Source organism: Nuphar pumila, chromosome 7 (genome assembly GCF_984573655.1).
Source record: "Nuphar pumila chromosome 7, dmNupPumi1.hap1.1, whole genome shotgun sequence".
Classification (NCBI taxonomy): Eukaryota; Viridiplantae; Streptophyta; class Magnoliopsida; order Nymphaeales; family Nymphaeaceae; genus Nuphar; species Nuphar pumila.
Genome location: NC_143255.1, coordinates 28,467,805 through 28,495,759, shown reverse-complemented (window position 1 = coordinate 28,495,759; position 27,955 = coordinate 28,467,805). Strand labels below are relative to the sequence as shown.

At 33.6% G+C, this 27,955-nt stretch overlaps 1 pseudogene across 1 annotated transcript; it reads left to right on the top strand.

Moving 5' to 3' along the window:
• Positions 1 to 16,519: 16,519 nt before the first annotated feature.
• Positions 16,520 to 17,251, top strand: LOC149831669 (large ribosomal subunit protein eL27x pseudogene; annotated as a pseudogene). Its single transcript, XR_016433304.1, has one exon. The product of XR_016433304.1 is annotated as a large ribosomal subunit protein eL27x pseudogene (transcript).
• Positions 17,252 to 27,955: the final 10,704 nt, after the last annotated feature.

Genomic DNA, 27,955 nt, shown 5'->3' with positions numbered 1-27,955 from the left:
CTAAGTTCAAGACTGACCCATAAATGAATCAGACCCAAGGATCCACAAACCTTTTTTATTCATGTGCGCTTTTCTACAAGTTGCAGCCTTGTTGTGGTAACGTGAGAGGGAGCATCTACAAGTTGTATATTAAACATGATGCCCATGGTCCATGCGCTTTTATAAACTTTGTCTAGATTTGGATCGAGCTAGCTAACAAGGGCCAGGGATAGATATGGTTAGATCCACGTTGATCCGTCTCTCATCAATATTGGAGCTTGTTGGTTTCACTTATTGGAATACAAGAACATGACCTCACTTGTGTCAACTGTTGAACATGAGCTAGCCCTCCTTCAGAAGCTTAGAAGTGGCAATTCACATTTATCAATATCCATACCTGATCCATCTAACAACAGGCGGGTTCATTTTTTTTCATTTGGAGACCGAGCAGACCTAGTCCCAATGGGGACTGAGACTAGTTACTAGGAAATATTACAACTCTTATAAAGAGAAAAGCAAGATATGGAAACTTGATAATAACATGCAAATTATAGATCCATCCATTTAATGGGATATCATGCACTCCTTTATGTTGCATATTTGAAAGGTATTTTAGTTTCATATTCTCTAAAGCAATATTAACTGCTTCTTCTTTTTTTATTTTATTTTTCTATATTCATTGAATAAATTGGGCATTAATGATATCATATCATTGATTCATTTTGAAATTCATGAATTTTTCATGTTGATATTATTGTGATGCACTGTGATGTTAAGCAAACTTGAAGGGATAATTTCATGAATAATTGTGTGAATTTATCAAAATATGATCATGTATACTGATTCTGATTTACTTGTATTGAATAGTATCTTCTACTAGAGACTTAATGAGTCTGACCACAATATATAATATTACAGGCACTGAGTAAAGGACCATTGCGATGGCGAGACGTTGCGGCAATACCTGAGCCAAGTCTTTTCTTTTCTTACAAAGTTTTGGATTTTGGACATTTGTAACTCTGATATTGTTTTAAAAGTGTAAAACATCATTAAATTAATTATCTAATTGTTAAATTCAATTTGATAGATGAATGGTTTGATAGATTTGTAACTCACTCAATCTCTTTATCCAAATTTTATTGTAAATGATTTCTGTTGTGATTCCTGAACTATTTAAAAAAAAAAATCTTGTGATTTTTATGATAAAATTTTGGGGCGTTACAATATTGGTATCAAAGTGGGATGAAAATATTGGCTCATGATATGTCCAGTAGTCTGGCATCGCTCGATGAGTAAGTTTAAATCTATCTATTTGATTTACCTATGGTATTACTCTTTGATAAAAAATTATTTATGCAATTGAGAACCTAGAAATGATCATATGACATCATATGTCTTATAAGTTAAATGTAATACCCACAAACTTTTAAGGTATTTTCTTGAATTTTTTATTTTTTCTCTATTGTGTGATAAAATAAAATCTTAAATAGTAAGTGGGTACCATATTAGAGGGTTTGTAGGACTTAGAATTTTTTTTTAAAATAAGAAAACAACCCCTACATGCCCAAGGTCTCACTCATCCTATTGAGTTCGAATTTTTCAGAAATAAATTCTGAGAAATTTGGATTAGCCCTTAAGGGATAAATTAAAATAAATAATTTAGTTATATGAAAATTCAAAAAATTATGAAGGAAATTTAATTAGGTGTAGACTTAACTTAAAATTTATTTATTAACATTTCATGTGAATTTATATTTTAATTTATAAAAGATTTTATCTGAATTTAATTTGAATTAAATTAGAATTCATTTCATGGAATGGATTTCAAATAATTAACTAAATTTCATAAAATGGTAGGATTCCATAGGTGAGTCATCCCATCCTATGCAGCATCTTAATTTAAACTTTAAATTACAATAAAGAAAACACAACTTTAAAAATAATTGAAATTAAAACTTACCAAAAAAATTCAAAAGAAACATAAAAGTCAAAAGTTTCCTTTTGAAAAAAAAAACCATAAGTAGGGTGCGTCAAACCTAGAGGAGTCTAGAAAGATCTAGCAAAGGCTGGACCAAGGAAAGAAAGGAAAACGGAAAAAAAAAAAAAGAAAAAAAAAAAAAAAGAGAAAATTATCTAGTCAACTTACTTGCCAAGCAAGCAAGTTGAAATTGTTTTCAAAAAGGAAAGGGCGAGCAACCCATGGGGCTCGACCTACCCCTTCCCTATTTATGTAACCTATAATATAATAAATATATTATGTAATGTATATAGTATATACATTATATGTCATGCTTGAAAAAAAAAATAAGAAAAGAGAATTAAAAAAAAGGGAAAGTAAAAGAAACTTGAATTAGAAAACTTAAAGTAGATTAGATCAAGGGTTGAGATTAGCCCTAGCCCTTGACTTAATCAAAGGTTTATAAAAAGGGAGGAGGGGCTCACGCCCCTCATTTATTTCTCTTTTATTTTTTTCTCTACCCAATTCCCTTCTCTTCTCTCTCTTTTTCCTACACCAAGCTTTTGGTATTTCACCCTTGGCTTAGCAAGGGAGGGCTCCAAGTGCGTGAAGGAAGCTTTAGGAGGTCGTGTGTGAAGTCGTGGTTTGTATAGAACGGCCAGATCATGCGAGGAAAACACTTTACGTGTGTAGGATCGAATTTCGCCAAAAGAGGTAAGGGGATCTATGCTCTACTTATGAAATAGAATTCGTGACACTAATTCCATCAATTTTTCATAATCACAGACCCTAAACCAAGCCTCACACATGTGGGTTTGGCTTAGGGCTATCAAAGAATGAAAATAGAATGGGCTTTCGAGCGAAAACCCCTTTGGAAATTATACTTTTCATAAAAACTGATTTCTTAAAAATAAAACTATAAAATTTCAAAATACTTAGGTTATGTAATGATTTTTTTGTAAATCTTGATTTGGGTTAGTAGATCATGTTAGTATAGATGTTCTATAAAAATTTAAAAAAACTTCATGGTCAAATTCTTTAGATATTACGTATTTGGTTTTATCGAATTTCTTAGAAAAAAAATGGTAAATTTAGTGAAAACCATGATACGCCTAATTAAGTTAATGCAAAATTTAATTGCAAATTATAGTGCATGTGCATGCTGATATTATAGAATTATTGCATGATTTTTTTATTTTTATTCATAAGAAAATTGCATGATTTACTTATTATAATATGAAATTTACCGAAATTAATTCTTAGGAATCAAGACATGTGTGAGATAGGTCTGTTTTTTGGCCAAATGTCTGAGAAAAATAGATTTGTCCATTATAGATTATTTTAGCTCAGTGTAGTGTAAATTTCATAAATTTTCTAATTTAATTCATGCCAGAATATTCAAAGATATAGATTCAGGTGACCCGTTTTGGACCCACCTAAATACATATACCCGGTGTTACATATTTCTGGCTTGACACCCAACCGGTAAATTGCTTGTATCTTTCTCATCCGAAGTAGTTTTAAAGAGTGGTTTATCACGTTGGAAAGCTAACAAAAGTTTATATCTACTATAAAATTTTGGGCTCTGTTTATAGAATGAGCATTATTCTATGACAGTCAAAACATAAAAGTATAAGTCTATAGTAAAATATTCGTAACTTTCTCATACGGATAAATTTTTGTGAACGGTTTACGGATCTGGAAGGCTGATAAAATTTTGTTCAAACTACAAAAAAATTTGCTTCATTTAATGACTGAATTTTTTTTTTAACCTCTGTAACAGTTGGACAGAGTTGGGCTTTTCGCAAGTTTGAAACCAGTTTAAGAATCGATCCTCGAACACTTGCATAATTCATTCATTGATATATGTGCCATTATGAATAATCTACAGACTATATATATGCTGCAAAAGTCTAAATTTATGCAGAGAATGATATGCCCAATATGGAGGCATGAATGAATATTTAATTAATAAGATGTGTTCATCAATATGACTACGCGCTAAGAGACCGAAAGGTCCAACTTACGAATTTATTGAAAATGTTTTAATGCTATCTCTGTTGTATATTTATGCATATCTCTATGATGATGATAATGTAAATGTGTGGATGAATGCAAGTTATGAATGGTTAACGCATTGCTTACATACATGCACTTGTGTTTGCAAAGCATGAAAATAAATATGTTATCGAATGCAATGCTCTAATATATGCATCCATAGCCCAAAAGTGGTTGAATCCTTTTTGATGGATTCAATCATGATGTTGCATATAAGACATTTAAATTAAATAAGTGAAACATGCGACATTAAAATAACAACTTACAAAGAGAGGGCAAGTGATACATCTGGTTTCGTGGAATTCTGTTTTGAGCATAAAAGGTTTCTCCTCCCCACTCACGAAGATAGGAGAAACCCTCTACAATAGATTATAATGTAGGGGGGGAGAAACTCATGAGTAAAATTCTGATGCATCAGGATGGTGGTGTTGGGAGTCTCTCTTGCTTTTGTCGCTCTTCACTCGGGACTGGTGAAAGATGTCTGGCCAGGCTAAAGCCACTCCTGTATAAAAACACTGCCCTAATATAGGTGTTTGCCTGTGTTTGTACCCACGAGGCTAAAAAGTGAAACTTAAACGTATGCACATTAGCTAGGTATAACATGCATCATATAATAAGGAAAATATAATTAAAGATAAGAATCAATTCATGCATATGAATGACTTCTGCATTGGTAAGTACATGCATTTTTAGTTGCTCATGCATTTTACTTGCTTAAGTTAAAATAAATGATACATATTTGATATTTTTGCAAATAGTATGCTTACTTGAATTATTGAAACACATGCTGAATTATTTTAGGATTAATTTGATTTAGTATATGAAAAGTTAGATAAAATTTCTGCTTTCGTATTTCTACTTTACATTTTTAGTATAACTCTACTCTACTGAGACATTGTATGTCTGGCCCTTTGATTTTAATATTTTTCAGGAAGCGAGTAGACTTACGTGAGATGGCGGGAGGTTGCAACGGGGACTGAGCCATACCTTTCCCACACCTCTGACATTTTAAATTGAGACTCTGATATTTTAATTAAATTTATTTATGGATTAGGTAATGGTAATTGATTTTTGATGATTATGAACTTTTAAATTTAATTCATGAATGTTTGAATTTTTAATTCCATGGTTGTATGGTTATGAATGTATAAGAAGTAGTACACCAAGTTTTAGTCTCGATAGGATTTTTTTTGCGGCTAATTTATTAAAGTATTTAAAAGTATTTCAAAAAAAAATTCCACCATTTTCGGAATTTAAAAATTGGGGTGTTACATTAAAATAGGTGGTTTGTTAGTTGTTGGTTAAACCCTTTTTGATGTACTGTGGTAATCAGAGTGACGCAGTGGAAATGTGATAAGTTTTATTTTGGTAGTTCTCGGGTTTGAAAATTTGATATTGAATTTTGAAGGCTATTTTTTTTAGAGAAAGAATGTAATAACCATAATTTTTTTTAAAACTATGAAACAAATAAAGGATGAAAGAAAAATATCCTGAATTTATTCAGTAAGTAACCCTAACTAAATTTCGTGAACAAAATTTCTTTAAGAGAAATAGTATGTAAAACTTGCAAATTTTTAATATTTTTATTATGAATAAAGGTGAATTTAATGTTAAAATATTATTTAAACTTAAGATGAGATTAAATTGCAATTCAAACTTTAATTTGGATTTGGAATGACTCTGAAACAGAGAATTTATTTTGAATTAGGTTTCAATTTTTTTATCGAATTTAATCTGGATTTAAGTTGGACTTAATTGAAATTTAATTTGAGTTTTAATTTAGTCGAGATTTGATTTGAAATTAGAGTGTCATTTGGATTTTAAATTGAGATTTTTAAATTTGAATTTAATTCAGATTTAATAAATGGATCTCGGATACTATAATTGGATTTGGATTTGATTCAAATTTTTACCTAAAACTATAATTAAATTGAATATCAATTCAAAATTTGAGTTATACAATAATTTGAATATTTGTTGAAATTAAATTTAAAATTTGAAATTGAATTTTAATATAATAACTATGATATTTTTATAATTAATAAATAATTAAAAATGAATTTTTATATTTAGTTTAAGTTAAATATAGGATTTTAATTAATGCTAAATTGAGATTTAATGTGTATTAAAAAGAGTCAAAATGTAATCAAGATATGAAATTAGATTTAAATTCAATGATAAAATAGATTTAGATTATATTTGACATTTAATTCATTCCAAGTTAATTTGCGTTAAGAATTTAATTTAATATAAATTAAATTTAAGGTAAATTTGGATCTTCTTTGGATATGGATGTAATGGGGTTTTACTAAATTTGAATTGAACCTTGGTTGAATTTGAAATCTAAAATAGAAAGTTATTTAGAATTTTAAATTAGAAATTAATATGGAATGAAACTTAGGGATTAATTAGAATATATCGAATAGTGGGAGTCCAATGGGCTAGACGTCCCAATATGTGGACCCAGCCTAATGGGTATCCTACATTGCCAAAAACAAAGATAAAATCTGATTTTTTTTATGAAAACCTTTTTAAGCCCAAAGTCAAATGAAATTTAGAAATTTCCCTAAAATAAACAAAGATATCTAACCATAAAAACATACTTTGATATTTCTTTCTAAGGTTTGAATTTTTTGGTAAGTGGCATTCGTAGGGTGGGACGCCCCACCCTAGTGGGCCCTCTTTAGTGGCTGGACTTGTACCTTGCCATATTCAACCAATAAGAAAAGGATAATACTTAAAAAAGGAACAACAAAGCTGCATTGCTTTGTGCACTGGACCAAGTCTGGGTATTAAGTGAACTGAGTCCAGCCCCATTACCAAAAAGCGGTACTGAGATATTTGAGAGAGAGAGACTATATCACAACTATCACCAATATCCTCTTTACTTATATATGTCAAAAGTTTTTTTTATAGTTCATAAAAGTATTTGGATCGATGTCCAAGTCCAAACGGTATTCAAGATATGCTCAATTGAACATGATAACTTTGAGCAGATCCACTAACTAGCAATATCCAGGTTCAATCATATGGTGTGATATATGGGATGAGATACAAATCAGGTTGATCCAAACCATTGAATAGCCACACGCCACCTCCCCATCAATGTAACCTTTAAACTTACGAGGCTGCAACTGATGGGAAGTATCATTGTGTAAATTAAAATATGAAGTTGTCTTCTAAAACAATCCAATAAGGTTTGAAAATGCCAAGATCGCAGAGCCCCTTTAATCAGTGGTATAACAAGATATTTAACTGGGAGTGATGTCTTTAACCATCCACAATTTTGCTGAAGTAACATGCTTTTAAGTGAAGCAAGACCACAATTGATCTGTTCAATATTCTCAAACTAAAATCAACGTTTTTCTGGTTGTTAAGAGTCAATGAATACGTCATGTTCTAGTACGGAAATCACTATGTATAGCTAACTTAACAACCTTATAAGGAAATTTCCCATAATGATTACCAAAAAAAAAGAAAAGTTAAAATCTATAAAGAGGGGGTCACATGCCTCCCCTCCCTATTTGACTTGCACCCTCTCTCTCCTCTCCTTATTCTCTCAACTTCCTCCTTCCATCTCTCTCTTCTCCTACACGTTGTTAGAGGGATGAGTTTTTAAGTGGAGAGGTAGCTGGACATGGAGGATCAGTGTGAAGGAGATGAACTACGGGTCGGCATACGTAGCTCGATGTTCACGAATTTGCTTTCTCTTTTGGCATTTTCAAGGTAGGGGTTCTAATATGATACTCGTAGATTAAGACCCATATGTACGAGCATAATCCAGGTGTGAATTAATTTGAACCTATATTTTAACCCTAGTCTAAGCTGGGATTGATAGTGTAATACCTGCAAATTTTTGAAGAAATTTTGTATTTTCTTTATCGAATAATAAATCAAAAATTTTGTAGGCACTGAGAGATAGGGTATGTAGGATTTCAAAAAAAAATCTAAGGACAAGAAAACACCCCCACACGCCCAAGGGTTTCATCGACCCTGTTAAATTTTATTTCTTCAGAAATGATTTCTGAAAAATGTAAATTATCCTTAGGAAGAATACATAAAATAAATAAATTAAATACAGAAAAATTCAAATTTCAATAAATAAAATTCATTTACATTTATGCCTAATTCAAATTTCATTTAGTGTCATTTCATGTAATTTCACATTTGAATTTTTATAGAATTTTATTTAAATTTAATGTGAATTAATTAGAAATTAATTTAGTAGAATGGAACTCAAAAAATAACTAAATTTCATAATTATATAAGAGTTCATAGGTGGGTTGTCCCATTCTATGTGGTACTCCAATTTAAAGTTGTAAATTAACAAAAAATAATAATAAAAAGAAACTTTAAAATCAAGTTTAAATCAAAACTTGACAAATTTTAGGGCAAGGCAAATAAGTCAAAAGTTGCCTTTTTACAAGTTTTGACTCCATATGAGAGGGGCGTCCTCCCCTCCCCCCCTTTAGAGTATTCTAGGAGGGGGGGATGGCTTGACCAAGCTAAGAAAAACAGAAAGAAAATGAGAAAAGGAAAGAAATAAAGAAATAATAAAAATAATAACGACTAGCCAACTTGCTTGCTAAGCAAGCAAGTTGGACTTTTTCAATTTGGAAAGGAGGTCAACCCCATGGGGCTCGACTAGCCCTTGTGGCCCACATATATTAGAATGTATATCATATACAATAAGGTATATGCATGCATAAAAAATTTATTATGCCCTAAGTAACTAAATGTAAACAAAAAACAAAAGAAGAGGAAAGAGAAAGGAAGAGGATTTTCTCTTCTTTTTTTTAAAGGAGAAACCTTGATCTAAGATCAAGGTCTGGGAATTATGTCAGCCCTTGACCTTTCCCCCAACCCTATAAAAATAAAGGAGGGACTCACTGATGTAAGTTTTAAGAAATAGATTTTTTAAAAGATATTTGTGATAAAAATAGTTTATGTAAGCCAGACACCAAATAATAAAAACCAGCTCACACTTGGGTGGGTCTGAGTCGAACTCAGAGAACAAGAGAAAACTTTCATTCCACACAAATCTACTCTTTATTGCTTTAAAAATAAAAATAATTAATTAATTAATCAACTAAGAGTATGACCCTCTGATGAGGGCTTAAATAAATAAAAATTAGTTGCAAGCCTTTTACAAATTCAAATTAATAAAATAAAGAACCCTAATCTAAAAGAAAAGAAAAATAGGGTCTTCAGCGCTTGAGCTTCCAGTACTTTTCTCACTGCTTACATTTCTCATAGATCAAGGTTTCTCCTTTAAAAAACCTTGATTAGTTTCTCATACTGCTTACATACTGAGAAAAAATAGGGTCTTCAGCTCAAAGTATCTTCACTGCTTACATTTCTCATACATCTTAATATGACCAGTACTTTGAGGGCTCAAAGGATCTTTTGAAAGGACCTTTTGGGGGCCTCAGAGGGCTCTTCTAGGGTACTTTTGAGGGCCTACCGCATGTATAACCAATTTCTTGCAAAGCAAAAATACTAACCAAGAACAAAACGAAAAACTAGACAAAACTTTAGTGTTAGTTTACTTAAAAATCACAAAAATAAGAATCTAATTAACCTATAACAAACTAACTACATGTAATATATATGAACTACCATGTAACAAACTAAATCACTAAATGACAAAATATAACAAACTAACTAACTAAATAATCAATAAAGAAACTAATCAATGTAACAAACTAATGACAAATGAACTAAAAGACAAAAACTAATAACAAACTAAATGAATCTAACAAGAACTATATGTTGTATGAATTTTTAAAATTAATCAATAAAACTGGAAAATAAGAACTATCCTAAGTTATTCAATAATCAAATGAAATACTAAAAGCAAGAATCGGCTATCTATTCATTTAACTAAATATGCATGATAAATAAAAAAATTAACTCTAAAGTAAATAATGTGAATTGAATGTGATCTAAACTGACTAAATTAATTAAGAACTACTCTAAGCTACATCAAAACGTGATTAACAAAATATACTAAAAAATGATAATTGATAAAAAGAATGATTCCGCTACGATAATTTATTCTAATATAATGTCTAACTAAATTTAATTGAACTAATCTAATTTATCTCGTTAAACTAACACTACACTAGTCTAATTCCTACAAGAATAAAATCTGACATGAATTATAAAAAAATTAAAATTAACTATTGCTATTTAATTGGCTGATAACTGAATCTATCAAAAAATGATAATCGATAATTTTAAACACTAGTTCTAATCCAATTAATGGATAAAAAAATTTAGAATTAAAAGAATAACTATCTAATTGATAAAAAAAACAAAGATTAACTCTAAGTTATTCGGCTAACTGAAAATATAAAGGAATTAAAATGACTAATGTATTTCCTATTGATTTTTCTAGTTTAACGAAATAACGATTCAACGATAATTAAAACTAAACAAAACTAATCTAGTATGTTGAAAATAACATGAATGGAATCCAATAAATAAATAACTAACCTATTGATGAAACTAACAGGAGATAATCTGATTTAACTTACCAAAAGAAAATAATAAAGAATTAATAAAAACTATAAAACTCTAATCGGCTAGCTTATATTAATTAATACTATGCAAAATAGAATATTAAAACTTGATTTTTAAATTAATCTAAACTAAATCTAACCTAGATTTGACATGAACTGAACTAAAAATTGCTAAAAGAAAAAAATATTCTATGTTCGATCGATTGATTCGAATAAAATAATATTAATCTACACGCAAATCAAGAAAATCAGCTAAACTAAATTAAGCTATTTATTATTTATTTTGTTTTCAAATGATAAAAATGAAACTGAACTAAAGTATATGCAATGAATAAATAAGACTATATGCAATGATATGATGTATATATTTTATGAGAAAATAAAACTAATATAACTACGAAACTACAGAGAGACGGGAAAGAAGAAGCAAACCTCACAATTTACCTCCGATGGAGGGGTTGAAAAAGGATGACCCAAGATCCTAAAATTGAGATATCTTTCAAAGACTAGGGATAGAGAACCATGGAACTCTGATTCCACTCATAGTCACAAAAACAAATTCTGTAGAAAGATTAGGATACGACAAAAAGAAAAATAGAAAGAAAAATCCAAAAAAAAAGTCAGTCCTCCCTAATTTATTAAAAAAAATAATCTTGGCTCACCAACAACCAAACTTGAAAGACAAAATTACTCATGATAGATGATCATATCCTCGTAAGATTGGTGGTTGCCTCTATTGCAGTAAGAGATGTCATTTTGCCCAAAAACATCACAAGAAGATGGTAGATTTGTATAAGTGGCACATTGAAGAATCTTAGCTTCAACAACTTCCTAGGAGTATTTCAAGTCATCCGAAGAAATTGATGATACAAAATTCAGACAATGTAAGAAATATCTATAATTTGCCAAATATGAAAAAGGATGATCCAAGATCCTAAATATGAGATATCTTTCAAAGACTAGGGATAGACAACCACGGAACACTGATTCCCCTCAGTCACAAAAACAAATACTGGCAAAAGATCAGGATACGACAAAAAGAAAAATCTAGAAAGAAAAGTTGGTCCTCCCTGATTCATTAAAAAAAGAATCTTGCCTCGCCAACAACCAAACTTGAAAGACAACAATACTCATGATAGACGATCATATCCCCGTAAGATTGGTGGTTGCCTCTATTACGGTAAGAGGGGACATTTTGCCCAAAAATATCATAAGAAGATAGTAGATTTGCATAAGTGGCATATTAGAGAATCTTAGCTTCAACAACTTCCTAGGGGTACTAGAAGCTCGGTCATGGCATAGGCACATTGAAATTATGACTGACCCTTTCCAAATATCTCTCAGAAGAAAACTATCATGCCAATTTTTGGTCAAATTATGGTTAGCCACTTTTGTAATTAGCAATGAAGCTAAAGTTTTTTAGTATATGCTAATACAACATGCTTTTTTATATTCTTCAGGGTTAAAAATCTAGAACCACTTGTCTATTAAAAACGTAATGCTCAAACTCACCCACAATTGGATGATGCTATAAATATAGCACACAGAAAAATTGACCAAAAAATGTACCTATTACAATTGAAAACTAGAACTTAGATTTTCAAAGAGCAATAATGTTTCACATAGACCTTTGGTAGAGATAGTTCATAAAGATTCAATTAAAAAGAAACTTCAAGGAAGTGGAGAAGGAAACTTCTAAGCAAAGGCATAGAATTACATGTTTGGATTTATATTAAGAAATATGATTGATTTGATGTATCAAATATGCATGCGCATGCTTCAAGGTTCAATTTACGAACCTATGAAAGACATGAGATATAATGTTAAGATATGATATGATTGATGCATATGATTGAAATACATCACGATAGAAATATGGGAGTTCTTTTGAATATATGATCCATTGAATATTTGAGCCCAAAAATATGGCTCATGACCTTGTGTATGGTCATCAGAGTTTATAAGTATTTGTGTTAGTGCCCCAGAGTGGTGACTAATAATCTTGTGATTTACATTTTCATATGATTGTAATTTATGATGAAATGCATGTTAAATGCCTATGTCTAAATTGGCATTCAGCGACCCAGTGAATGGTCAACTTGATTATGCATGAATGACAATATAATCCACTTGATAAATTCAAACCTATTGAAGAATGATTTTCAAGAAGGATGATCCTGTGAGGTTTTTCATATACAAGATCGGATAATCCAGTCAGGACGAGTCTGTTCAGATATACAACTCTACGTTCAGAAAGTCTTGAGATACCCTATATGAGTGTACATATCCAATACCAGTAGTCTGGTTAGGATGATTCTGTGAGGGTATACTAGTTCAATAACAGGTAAGTCTGACAAGGATGAACATGTGAGGAGGTATATTTCTAAGATTAAGTAACTCGTCGAGGAACAATTCCCTAGAGGATGATCTTTGTGAGGATAAGTCCAAGACCAAGTGATGTAGTCAGTCCGGTCTCTGTGAGGGTGAACATGTCCAAGACCAAGAGATGTAATCCTTCCGGTTTCTGTGAGGGTGTACATGTCCAAAACCATATAATCTGATAGGGAACTTGTTTCATGATGCGGTAAATACCCTATAAGGATGAATAAGTCAAATAAAATGGTTCTGATGGATTGTGTAAATTACATGAGCTTATTGTGATAACTCATTTGGGGAAACTATGGATTTGACTTTTATTCTATTATGGTAGCATGACTATATTTGAATTGACTATAGATCACTATATGATTAGAATAAATATGTTGATGACGCATCACGCCTACAAACAAATATGTTGATTTATTAAGTGAATGATATATCATGCCTACAAACAAATATATTGACTTATTGGATGAATGACCCATCATGCCTATAAACTAATATATTGATTTATTAGGTAATGATACATCACGCCTACTTAAACACATTGCTATAGAATGCATATTGTTTATCTGATTTACACCACAGATATCTAATTGAATATGATAAGGGATAGGTGAATAAGACACCATGCTTACTTAGTCTTATTGCAGATGATTGCATTATCTCATTAAAATGTATGTTTACCATGAGTAATGTGTATCGTGAGTATGAATCCATTATATAAAAAAAGTACCTCGAATTTTTCAAATTTGACTAAGATCAAAATTTCATGGACAAAATTCTTTTAATTAAGGTAGGATGTAATACCTGTAATTTTTTTTCAGATTTATAAATAAACTACTTCGACATTAATTATCACTGGATATTGTAATTAAATGATTTGTAGATAATATTTCAATATTTATTGGATCATTGAATCTAGGATACATGGTAGTTAATTTTTATCGATTTTTTTTTAAGGGGAAATCTAATTAACAAAGAAGCTACTTAAGGATCTAGATATCGAATTAGATCCATTGAGTGAACCCATTCTAAATTTAATTTGGAACAAACCCAAGTTAAAGTAAGTTATAAACATAGTTAAAGATCTAATTTATATTCGAGGATACAATAGCACCCACATCAAAAATTCAAAAAGAACAGAAGTGATATCATCAAAATCTGAGTTTGTACAAATCCTAAGCATGCTAGACAACTCCAAGGGCAAATTCATAAATTTACTTGTCTATTTTTAGAATTTTAAATATGGGATTGCATTCGTATCGAAATTCTAAGACGAACAATCTTGATTTCATAAAAATCAGAATTGAAATGCATCTGAAGCGCTCCCGACAAGTTTCGAGGCATAGAGGTAATTTTATCAAATTTCAGAGATAAATATGACATGAAGGACATAGTTGTCTCACTCTTGGTGACCAAATTCAGTCAAACCTCATAAAACTCTTATTTATTCAAAATCATGCCTTAAATAATTCTTAGGAGTGAAATAAGATTTTCACTAGGTACCTACTTAGAAAAGGTAATTAGGCAAAAAGGTAACTTAACTAATCTAATTAATTAGACTAAAAATCAAACAAAACTAGCTAGGACTTTCTCAAAACCATGAGACAACACATGGTTTTGAGCTGCTTGTTTTGAAAAGGAAGGGGCACTCCCCCATTTGTCTTTTCAAGTGGCAACTTGATGTTGCCACTTGGCAAGATCTCCTTCACTCCTACCTCCTATAAATACATTTTTCTTTTTCCTCATTCTCAACTCAACCCTCTCTTTCTCTCTCTCTCTCCTCTAGCCCACTAGACCCCCCCCCCCCCATGGTGGTTATTTCCCTTAGCTACCTCCTCTTTTCTCCTTAGTCACCTCCTTCCTATCTTAGCCAAGCTAATCCAACCCATCCCTTCTTAGCTAAGCTAGCTTATCTCCTTTCTATCTAGCTTAGTTCAGCCCTTAAGTTTAGATTCAACTTTGGTCTGAACTTAAGCCTAGCCTACTTCCTTCTAAGACCAAGCACGAGTTGAGCCTAAGCCTTGACCTACCTAGTCTCGCCTTTGCCCTAAGTATACTTAGTTTGACCAAAACCCTAATAGGTTTGGTTTGACTAGGCTCCACCTTCCTACACCCTACCTAAGCTCTGCCCAAATTAGCTTAGCCCAATAAGGTTCGAGTCTGCCAACCTCCGTTTACGAAGTTACGCTCTCGAAGGAATCGCCAAAGTCTTTGAAGAAAATTTTTTTGGAGTTATTTTTGAAAGTTTTTTGCTTCTATCACCAAACTTTATGAGGTAGGGTCTCTTTCTACGAAATGCTCATAAAATTATAATATTTGACTTTACGATTGCTTATTTTATTTGATTAATGCATCAATACGAATATTTTTTTGAGAAAAATAAATCTTTTGCAAATATTTTACGAGGGAAAACGAATATTTTCAAGGCAATAGATATATTACGAGGGAAATGAATAATTTTTAAGAAAATAGATATTTTATGAATGGTTTACAATTCAATGGGGGCTAGAGGTTTTAAACCCCTATTTGAAATTGTTTCCGTTGATGTTTTTAACAAAAAAAAATCTTAATTTTCACTTATTCTTTTTTACGAGTCAAAATTCCGATGCGTGTTACAATATGAACCAAATCCAATGCATTCAACATCTTTGTCACATCCAGTATTACCATGTAAATCTTCCACTACAACTCAACTCTATTTCATTGGGTCCAGTTTGAACCTTGATTCTGAGCTTGCCACTTCAATAATTCCAGATCCTTATACAGATCAACACAGCTCCAACATTATCGCACCCGTTTGCACTTCGCACATCTATTTTCGTTTTTCTTCCTCATATTTTTTATATAAAGGCGACAGCTGATCTACTAATTTATAAAAAGCCACTTAACATTTTAGTAATTACATGAGGCCTTCTGCTTTCATGATTTATATTAAAAAACGCGTGTTTCTAAAATCATTCAGTGACGACCTTTATTAGTAAGCCTAAGTGGCTAATATGCCCTCAACATTATTTTATTTCACAAAAAGCTATATCGTGACACAAAACTAGTTGTTCTAAAATAAATAAATAAAATGTCACTTAATACCTCAAGTAGGGTTTTGAAAATAGACCCTATAGGGTCCTGAAAAGTAAGAAGACCCGATTAAAACCCAGGTCCTGACACGAAGGTCCGATTAATATATGGACTCGAGTATAGTTTGTGAAATTTTATGCCAAACCCGGACCGGACTTGAGTTTCAAATAAGGTCCGCAAATTTTCAATGTAAAAAAATATGGTTTTACAGGAACCAAACCCTATAGGGAATCCGTTCCTGAAAATATACCCGAAACTATAGTCCAAGTATAATTTTACCTGAGTAAGAACCAAACCAAACCCGTTGACACCCGTAACGGGAAGGCACCACAGTTTAGCAGCACTATTTGAAATTCCGTTCCCCTAAATTAGACGGTTGAATGTAATGACCGAAGCTTTGAGTGGGTTTTCATAAATAGATGATAGGGTTGGATCTGGACCATCATGTAGTAACCCGTTCTCCCTTTCGTCATTCTCAGATGCCTCAAGTACGTTTGGGTAATTTCACTCCAATCTCCACCCCCGCCACAACCCAACAAAAGCAAAAACCCTAGCTCAGTCTTTCGGCTTTCGCTTTGCCTTCCCAAACCCTAGACCGGAGGGGCGCGCGCTAGAGGCGAAGATGGTGAAGTTTCTGAAGCAGAACAAGGCGGTGATCGTACTGCAGGGTCGGTTCGCCGGCCGGAAGGCAGTGATCGTCCGGAACTTCGACGACGGCACCCGCGACCGCCCCTACGGCCACTGCCTTGTCGCGGGTCTCTCCAAGTACCCGAAGAAGGTCATCCGCAAGGACTCCGCGAAGAAGACGGCCAAGAAGTCCCGCGTGAAGGTCTTCATGAAGCTCGTCAACTACAACCACATCATGCCCACCCGCTACACCCTCGACGTCGACCTCAAGGACGTCATCACCATTGACGCCCTCCAGTCCCGCGACAAGAAGGTCGCCGCCGCCAAGGAGGCAAAGGCCCGTTTCGAGGAGAGGTTCAAGTCCGGCAAGAACCGGTGGTTCTTCACCAAGCTCCGCTTCTGAACAAAGGCAGGAGTTTTCCGCCCCGATTCTTCTCCGAATTAGCATTCTTCACATTCCTTTCAGTTTCGGTGCGGTCTTTTGTTCCAATTCGAGTCTATGGATGTGCTGAACATTTGGATCTGTTGAAATTAGTTTGTGATTTTCCGTCTGGATTTTTGATAATTGTCTTTTCGGATTAATGATATTTAGATATTTCGGTATTTGGCTCTGGTACTTTTTCGATTGAAATTGAGAATTTGGTGCGATTTTTCTGTTGTTTATTTTATTTTTATTGCGACATTATGAATTGGGTAAAAGGATAGCTAGTTGATGATGATTCAAATTAGCTTCATCTTTGAACTCACATTCTTCATGTTATATCGTTGCGATTGTTTGTTTTGTTTCGGGGCTCCGAACATGCTGAATAGTTAGATCTATTGAATCAGTTGGTGATTACGGCTTGGATTTTGACAAATTTCTTATTGGATAGCACGATGTTTAGTCTTTAGAAATTTTGGTAGTCGCCTTTAGATGCTCGTGCTATCAAAATTAAGATTTTAGTGTAAGTTTGTTTTTATGTTTTTTTTAATCGGATATAACGATGGCTGATTGATGATGATTTGCTGGGAAAGGGGGAGTTTGGTCTTGAATTGCTCAAATGCTGGATTGAGTCTGTGGTAGTGGTTCTAGCTGCAATATTTGCTGCAAAACATTCAATTGGGTGCCTCAGTCTTATCCTGTAATGAACTTCTTAGTTGTAGCCTTGTAGGGTATTTGGGTGCATTTACTGTTTTCTACGAGTTGTACCTAAGCAAAATGGCTATTTGTTGATGACCATTTTGACTAACAAAATGCTAGATGGGTTTAGCTCATTATTGTTTACATTTTTGGGGATAATATACTATGTAGTCAAAAGCCCTGGCTAGGCAACTACTAGTGCGCCTATCGGTCTAGGTGTAAGTAAAATGCCTACGCTTTGCAATTCCTAGGTGGGTACCTTAAAATATATATATGTACAATTCTATATATGTATATTAATATATTGTGTGAAAGCATATGTAATTTTGTACTTGTGTAATGAAAACATCTTATTAGTAAAAGAATTCAACATATTTTTATGTATATTTTGTGTACTTTTTTATATTTTAGTTGGAGTACCAACTAGATTGACTAGTCTCGCCTAGTCCTTGACTAGTTTTTTTAGAGGTCGACCGACTAGGCACCACATAGCGCTTTTGACTACTTAGATAATATATAACAAGATATTTTTATAAGGGTTGTAGTGGGAAAAAATACATGGCATTGAGCTTCTCTAATTCTGTTTGTTAGTGGGAATTTGATACGACAGCTTGCATCTTAAAGGACTAAAGTTTTGATGCCCAATGTGTGATGAATAACAGAATATGTTTGTTTGTCGGCGACATCTTGAGAAGTAGAGATCATGGAAAAAACGTGTCGGCAAAAGAGCAACAACTTTATAGCTGAAACATTTATTAGTCTTCACTGCATGATAAACTTTGGTTTCATTTGGTTGTTCAACTCCTATTTAATGTGGGTTACTGTCATGAAATTGTACAGATTTTGATGCAATTCATGTTGAACTCCAAGATTCAAGATATTATACATTTGGACACAAACTTAAGAGCTAAAAAGACACACATGAAAATGCGAATGAATATCTCTATCCATAATGGATATTAAAAATACAAAAGAAAATTACATTGGTGAATGAATAATTCTATTTATAATGACATTAAAAATACAAAAAATTACATTCAAACCTCACTACGAATACACTAAAAGACAATACTACCCATCACTCTCTCAACCATTACACATACACACACATCCCTTCTTATAGAGAAGAAAGAGATGAAGAATAGTGAAAAAATAATAGAGGAGAGGAGTAAAAAGAAAGATAGAAGAGAGGAGTCATCTCTCATAAAGAATGAGAGAGCTCCCAACAGTTAGAATTCTAGCCATTGGGAACAACTCAAAGTTAGTTTGACTTGGCCCCCAATATATATATATATATATATGATACATTAATTTTAATACCCTCCCTCAAACTTACTAAGTTTGCAAATACAAGCTAAGAACCCATTACATTTGACTTCATCAAGTATTTCCATTCTTTGCTTCCTTAAAGGGTGCTATTGATCTTCAAACATATCCTCTAAACTGGTCTTTAGGATATATCATCAAGGCTTGAGAACCTAAAAGTAGAGCTCACAAAATATCTCAACTATATACATATATATTATAAGAAGATTTCAAAGAGATTATTAATTATATATTATGGAGCGAGGATGGCCAAACACCCCAAAAGCACAATATATAAAGATTATTTAATAAGACAATTTACCATTTTTCAAAAAAATTATATAAAAAATTGCTTATTTCGAGAAATCATAGTTCTTATCTTAATAAGAGAACATAAGTGCATGATATCAAAAAGAGAGATACGAGCATAAAATATCTCAAAGATAGGTTTATAAATCATTAATAACTTTAAAACATTCATGAAAGCATGCATTATTTAAAGTCAATACACACATATTTATCTTATTAATGAAAAAAGATATGAAATATGGTTTTTTCAAACAATCATTAATACCATGAAGAAATAATTTACACAAAAGAGTTTAAGTCACAAAACATTTTTACGTAACGGAAGATAAAAAATAATTTCAATCACGCAACAAAGATTTGAGAAATGCCAAATACACATAGTTCAATTTTATTTTAAAAATAATATAACTAAAAAGGATCACTTAAAAATAATATATCCTTCAAATGCTTATAAAGCAATATTTGCAGAAATACAAAAGTGACCGCAATGAGGATCAACACAAATACAAGAGGAGAATCCAAGCATCAACAACACTATATCGAGTGCTAAAAAACATTAATTCACCAAAATATAATACAAAGTGTCAACAATTTCAAGAGCATAACAAATGCATATAGTACCCACTATGGGCACAATCAACACAATATATAATTTCACTAATGAAATGTTTAGAGAAGTATTAATCAAACAAGAACATGAATAGGAACAAGAGAGTGCCTCTTATGGGCTTACAAGAATACAATAAAAAAGTACAAGATTTTTGTATAACAAATACTTGAGAAGGTAATAATTAACTTATGCAGAACATGGAAGACAATTCATCATGGAATAAATCATGCAACTAAAGCATATATAACGCAAAATGCATGAAAATATTTTAATAACCATTCATGCAATAGCAAATAAGTTTATAAAATTACGAAGAGATTTAAAAATCGCATACATCATAACGAATGAATTTTGCAAATCTTAATACTAGTTTGATCATCACGAGCAATCACCTCACTGGACCTCCAATCCTCAAAAATCAAGTGTATCGACGACTAGAACAATAGCACAAATGTAATGGCACTAAAGGGCTAAAGACACACATGAAGGTGTGTATAAACATTTCTTGTCTACGTATAATGACACTCAAAACAACTGTATCAACGACTAGAACAAGAGCATAATCACAATGCCACTAATGGGCTAAAATAACATACGCAGGTATGAATAAACATCTTTTGTCTACATATGATGACACTCAAAACAAGTGTATAGACATCCATAATAATAACAGTGACCCAAAAACAAATGAGTGATACAACACACTCATATCCAAAAATCAAACAAGTGTCAGTTAGAGCCAAATCATAAGTTGACAATATAAACTGAAATAAAACGAGGTGCAAACAACTCACTCCAACAAACATCTCTGATTCAGGAATAACAAGGCCAAAAGAAAATGGACAAAAAACAATGCCGTAAGAAGGCAATAAATATTCACATAAATCATTTTCCAAATAGGTGAGTTCATATCAAATAACAGATTTGAAAAGACGAGTTTCAAATAAAATCCAATAAAGTTAAATGAAAACCTTAGCATGTAAATTAGTGCAATCATATGCACAACAATATGTCAATTGATGCAATTATATGCAATACATGATGTCTTATGACAATTTTTACAAACTTGAATAAGCAAATAACGAGTCATGCCCAATATAAGCACTCTGCATAGAGGCAATGAACTTATGAAGTTTGTGAATCCTTCGAAAGATAATAAATCCACCAATCAAGAAACAAGTGCGCTAACACCATCACATACAAAAGGTCAATAAATCTCATTAAAGAGACAAGAACACATTATTTTAAGAAGTTAGAGCTAAATCATAGGTCTACTATGAGACAATTGAAGACAAACATATGAAAATTCCCAAAGAGCTATAAAGATCCACATATAAGATCACATCAAACAAGAGATTTTTCTCACAATGTAACACTTCCCAAGAATCATGATATAAATATCAATAAGCAAGAGAGAAACCACTAAGATAAACACATTTATTATATGATAACAAGTCATGCTTATGTCGTTTAATAAAGACTTCTTGAGGCATATACCTAAAAAGGCTTTAATCTAATATGTCATTTGAAAATAATCTTACTTAATAGAGCAATATCACTCAAACATATATGAAATAACATATTCAAATGGTGATAGAAAGACCTCCTTAGAATAGATCACAATATATTAAAAATTCCCAAGATAGTCCATACATACATTAAGAGACATTCAAATATGAATTTTAGTATTTTGCAAAACACATGATATTTTAAGAAGCCGCATATTCAACTTGAGTGGATAACAACAAAAGTGTTCAATCACGAATCAAGCATCCACCAATATTCAACTTGAGTGGATAACAACAAAGGTGTTCTAAAGAACACACACAAATCCCACAAAGGGGATACACGTCATAAGCACACAATGAATTTCATTCAATAAAATGAGTGTGTGAAGGCTTACATATCTTTGCAAAATATAAATTTTCACTACACATCCATGATCTAAGACATATTTTTCATATATCAAAACACAATAATTTATACATACTTCAAAAATATTTATTGTAAACATAACTCCTTTTAAAAAAAATACTTACCATACATATGAAAATTGAAAAGCTATGTCACATAGGTGCGGGTGCGGATGCGGCGGTGCGGCACTTTAAAAAAACTTGGGTGCGGGAAGGATATATATATATATATATAATTTTAATAGTTTTAAGTTAACACTATATGTATTTGTGTGCATTTATGTATTTATATATATATAATATAGATAAAAATGGACTTGATTAGGGTTAACTGAATCTACTTTTGGATAGAAATGGATCTCAGTGTGGTTGACTTCACCTATCATAAAGGAAGTGTATCATAAAGGAAGTGTCGCACCCGCCTAGGTGCGGGTGCGTTGCCCTATTAGAAGAGTCCGTGTGACATAGTTGAAAAGCCAAAGATACATGCTAGAATGAGAAATCCTTGAATTTTTTTCATTTATTAATATGTATCTTTTCCAAGACCCTGATGCCTAGCTATGATACCATGTCATGAAATGATACAGATTCAAATGCACTCCATGATAAACTCCAAGAATCAAAATATTATACATTTGGACACAAACTTAAGAGCTAAAAAGACACCCATGAAAATGTGAATGAATATCTCTATTCATAATGGACATTAAAAATACAAAAAGAAAATTACATTGATAAATGAATAACTCTATTCATAACGGACATTAAAAATACAAAAAGAAAATTACATTCAAACCTCACTACAAAATACACTAAAAAACAACACACAAGCCTAATCTTACCCATCACTCTCTCGACACTTACACATACACACATCCCATTTTATAGAGAAGAAAGAGAGGAAAAAATAGTGAAAAAATAATAGAAGAGAGGAGCTAAAAGAAAGATAGAAGAGAATGAGTCATCTCTCATAAAGAATGAGAGAGCTCCCAACGACTAGAATTCTAGCAGTTTGGAGCAAGTCAAAGTTAGTTTGACTTGGCCACAACATATTATATATATATATATTACAATATATTATATATATAATGATACATTAATCTTAACAAGTTACTTGGCTTGATTGCGAGGTGTAGTCTGAGCTACAAATATGACATGTTTGTTTTCCTTATGGTAATAAAAGGCAGAAGTGTGTTCTAAAATTCATAAGTGACGTGCATGTTTTACTTTATGTTGATAAAAGGTCTAAGGAACATATTTGCATCTAAAGTGAGACTAGATCTGTGGTGCAGTGGTGGGGGCTGCACCATTACAACAGTATCAGTGGAGTATAGGTCTGTTAGGATAAGGGTGCATTTATTTGGCTACATGAGATTTCAGCTTATTGGGATTTTGAACTCTTTCACGTTCAGATGCGTGTTTTCCAGAGCAACCATAAAAGTTAAGGATGAGAAGCAGTGAATCAATAATGGAGCTAATTAGGGGATTGAATCATTCTGGCATTAATTTTGTACTAGTAATGTGCTGGTTCTCTGCACCAAACTGAAAAATGAGAGAGAGAGGGCTTGCGAAAGTGTTGGATGTGAGTATAAACAGTGAATTAATAAAATAAATTAGGAATCTTAATATTTTCATGTTTGCATGTGCATGTTCATGAGATGATAAAGAAATAAAAACATTGTTTCTCGATAACGTAGCTATAAAGGTATATGTTTTGTATAATATGTGTGCTGCTTATTGGTCCTTGACTTTAAGGTGTGGATGAAGGTATATAGTTTTTTAGGACCCAGCTTCTCAGAATTGCATTGGATTTATTTGCCATCATTTTGAGGGAGAATTAAGATGTAGAGAGGTTGTAGTGGTCTGTCAACATTTTGCCATGGTATTTAGGGCTCCGGATGTGTACGTTAAGGCAAATATTTTTCTCTCTTTTCATTTTCACAGGACTTAATTGCACATTCTCATGCTGCAGTTTCGAGTTTGAGTTGATCTGTGTTTTTACTTTTGCTGAATACAGCAGGGCACTAGGTAAATTATAGTCATGGGTCATGTGACAGTATACAAGGCTACAGGCTATGAAGGTAGTTATATTCTTGGGCCATATTTTGGAAACTTGCTACAATTAAATTTGATCCTTGTTTTTTAACCTAACTGTGCTTTTCTATTCTGGACAACCAAGATAGAGTGGTCTTTTTGTTGTGCGGAATTTGTGTCGGTTCTTACTGTCATCAGATTTGGGCTGTAGGGTTATTCAAAATGAAACTCAGTCATGATGTCACAAACCCTATCTAACATGAACTCTTCTAACAGAGCAATGTGAATTGGTGCGCAACTTGGACATGGTTTCTTTTGTGGCAGGTTAAGTCAACCACATTGAGGTTCACTAATGTCCAAAAGTGGATTCAGTTAACCCTAACCAACTCCTGTTATATATATATCCACATCCCCACATAAGTTTTTTGGCATTGGGTGTCTCACCCTCCACACCCGCACCTATGTGATAGCACAAAACTGTAAAGAGCTATTAACCCTCCATCTTTGCAGACTGCAGAACACACTTTATATGTTAATGTGAGCAATGACCTTTGAATGCAAGTGTCTTCTCCATCATTGGAGTCGGACTCTCAACCTAATCTGCAACATTAGTAATGGGAAGTTGATTCATGAGCCATTAATATGTGAGAAATAAGTGGTTACTTATCGACCATGCAAAAGTTACTAGGCATGTAAGAGTTGCACATGGAAGCTAGTTTGTCTTGGTCCTGAGGATCTAGGGGTGAGGGAGGTTGTGCTGTATGCCACGTAAAATATATAGCCCATCTACTATTTAGCAAAACAGCTGATTGTGATTGCAATCTTGTGTTTGAGAAGCAGGTGTGACAAAACTCTGCTGGTTTTTGTGAATGACCTTGTTCTGTTTTTTTTCTTGATACATCTGATTTTGTACACAATGGTAGCAAGATGAAGTTCGTAGCTTGAGTTTTGAGTCTTTTGACTTGTTTGCATTAATCTTTACTCTAATATCATCATTTTCCTAAATTTCTTCATGCTAGGAGCTTCTTGTTCTCCATAAACCTTCCTCATACACACCATTGTTCTGCAGTGGAACAAGGATCTGGGTGGTGTGTGTGTGTGTGGGTGATAACGGGAAGAAACCACAGTTTTGGTTAGGACGTCCTGTTATGTGCCATGAGGTACCATGTTGACAATGGCCCTGTTTTGGTGTCCACAGTTCACAACTCCACAAGCGGACGTTGTCAACTCAAATTTCATTGATCATCTCTGTTGGTTTTCGTATGTTTGTGTCATCTTGTTGGTTTATGACTCTTAAACTTGGGAAGCAGAGGGTTCAGTTCTTTCAGGTCTGTATAGCATGCTAATGTACACATCATACAACACTTCAACGTGAATGCGTATGAATGTGTATCCCATTTTTAGTGATTTCATGTTTCCCACTATCGATAGTACCGCACTATCTGGTAACCTCGTTGTTTTCTTTATCATTTGCATTGAATGTTTTGTTGATCTGACATGAGGCAATGGAGTATGCGTTAAATCCAATCATGATAGGCATATGGGTTTGTAAACTAGTCTAGGAATCACTAGCACACAAAGCGTGAAATTTTGTTAAAAATAGAATTCAAGTTTCAAAGAAAATCAAATTGATTCAAAGCATGTTTTTTCACTAAACTGATCTGCATATCTGATTTGGTATGACGCCTGTTCATTTGCAATGCACATAGTTTGACGGCCACTTACATGATAATTAAACTAATGTTTGCGGGCATTTAACATAATCATCCTTTCAACGTTCCCCCATGATACTGAAATATTTTAGGGTCTGTTTGGGAGTCTGCTTTGAGAGCGGGAACAAGGATTTGTGGAATCCCTGTCGGTCTCCGCTGGATTGTGCTGGGGATTTGAGACGGGAAGGGTAGTTCGCAGTGGAGACGAGTGGCGCGACAGCCTTCAAGACTGTGAGGATGTTCTTCTGAAATATATGGATAACAACACCCTTCTCGTCAACCCTCTGATCTCCCTCCAAACACTAGCTTCCAAACAGAGCCTTAGGGTACGTTTGATGCATGGTTCCCAGCGTGATTTGAACAAAAATCATGCTGGGAACAGCAATTTTCAACAAACATTGGACGCGGTGGATGGTGTTCTGCGTGTCTGCCATGTCCATAATTGTTTGTAATTTGCTATCCACCCTCCCCCCTGTTACAAAATGAACAGGAATGAAAGGGACAAAAAAAATTTTGCAACGACGGGCGCACTGCACCCGTCGATGCGTCTCTCTCTGGTAGATGCATCTCTCTCTCTGGTCGTCTCTTTCTCTCTCCTGGGATTCCGGTGAGTCGGTCCAGTTGAAGGCATCTATGAGGATGGCCAGCGACTCGTGGGCGGCCCTCACTGCCCTCCTTCCTTCCGGCGTGCAGACCAGGTTGCTGAGCACGATGAGGATCCGATCGCTGAGCTCCATGTCGCCCAGCGTCCTGAGAAGGGAGGGAACCAACTGAGCCTCCAGGATGAAATGGGTGTTGGAGGGGGCGATGGAGAGGTTGTAGAGGGCTTGGAGGGCGTCGAGCTTGCATTGTCGTGTGGTTCCGGTGAGGCTTCAGAGGGCTTGAGCCAGAATGGGAATGACCCCCGATGATCCGATGATGGGCTTGTTGGAGTCTAGCGCACTCAGGCCTAGAAAGTTGGCCACCACAGCCTCCAACGTCTCTCGATCCTCCTCCCTCAACTGGACCATCTTCAGCATCTTGTGCACGGCTCCTGCCTTCACTATTGCTGCTTTGTTGCTGTAAAACAAAAACAATTTTTTTTTCAATTATTTCTATGATGTTTTTTTGCTTAATGTTACCGAATGGTTAAAAATGAAACAACGAAAATCGGTCACTAAAAACATGATTTAACCATAGTAAAGTCTAGAAAATAGCCAAATTTATTTTTGGTTGCAGGAAAAAGAAAAATGGGTTGCTAATCGAATCTCCACCAAGTGAAGCCATTAGCAAAAAAAAGAAAGGGCCGAGGATCAGGAGAACATATAGAATGGCAAACCCCAACTCCACCGATCCAAAGAAAAACAAAACAAGTTCAGTACCAATTTGGAATTCAATCGATAAAATTATGAATCCCAAAATGCTGAACAACAATTGAGGGTAAAAAACAAATTAGCACAACTTTTTTAGGTGAAAAAGAAGACCGAAACAAGAAGAAAACAAGAGAACTAAGAGTTGGAAAGAAAGAAAGAACTTAATTTGAGATTGATATTCGAGGAAACAATCCATATTCAGGGCAAAAATCCATATTCGGGGTAAAAATTCAATATGAGATCCATATTTGGGGCAAAAATCTCATTTGAGATCCATATTCAATGCAAAAATTCATGTTTTTAGATATAATTTCGTAATTGAATCTATATTCGGGCAAAAAATCATAATAAACTTGTTAAAACATGTAAAATGGTGAACGGATCGGGTCATACGATGCAAAACAAAGTAATTTAACCCATTATCCATGACTGTCCAAATTGTTCGCACATCGTCATCAAACAACGGACATTTGGAACATAGCATTTGAGTACGGTCCAAACAAACATTGGATTTGAAACAGTTGTTACGGAACGAACAGAACCAATGTTCTGTTCCGTTCTTTTTGTTCATTTTGTCCAACCCTGGACAAGCCATCAAACATACCCAGGGGACATAAATTCACTGACTGCTCTTTTTGTGAGGACACATTTTCTCGACTATGGAAGGACTACCTTTATGATGCGTTTGAATGCTCTGGATCTTCAGGGAGATCTAGGACATGGCCCTCTCAAACGACCTGATATCCTTGTTTTAGGGCAAAAGAGCCCAAATCCATGGATCTGAGCATATCTGGGCCGAGATCCAAGGGATTCAAACACACCCTTAAGGACTTGGTGAAGTGTGCCATGTGATGGCACCTGATCCTGGCTCCTTGGTGAATGTCTCAAGATTCTTCAGTCCGATTCAGACAACTCCTTCACCATAGCACTTCCTGGTTTCATGTGCCAATAGGCTATGGTTATGCCCCCCCCATTTGCATTTGTGTGTGGATATG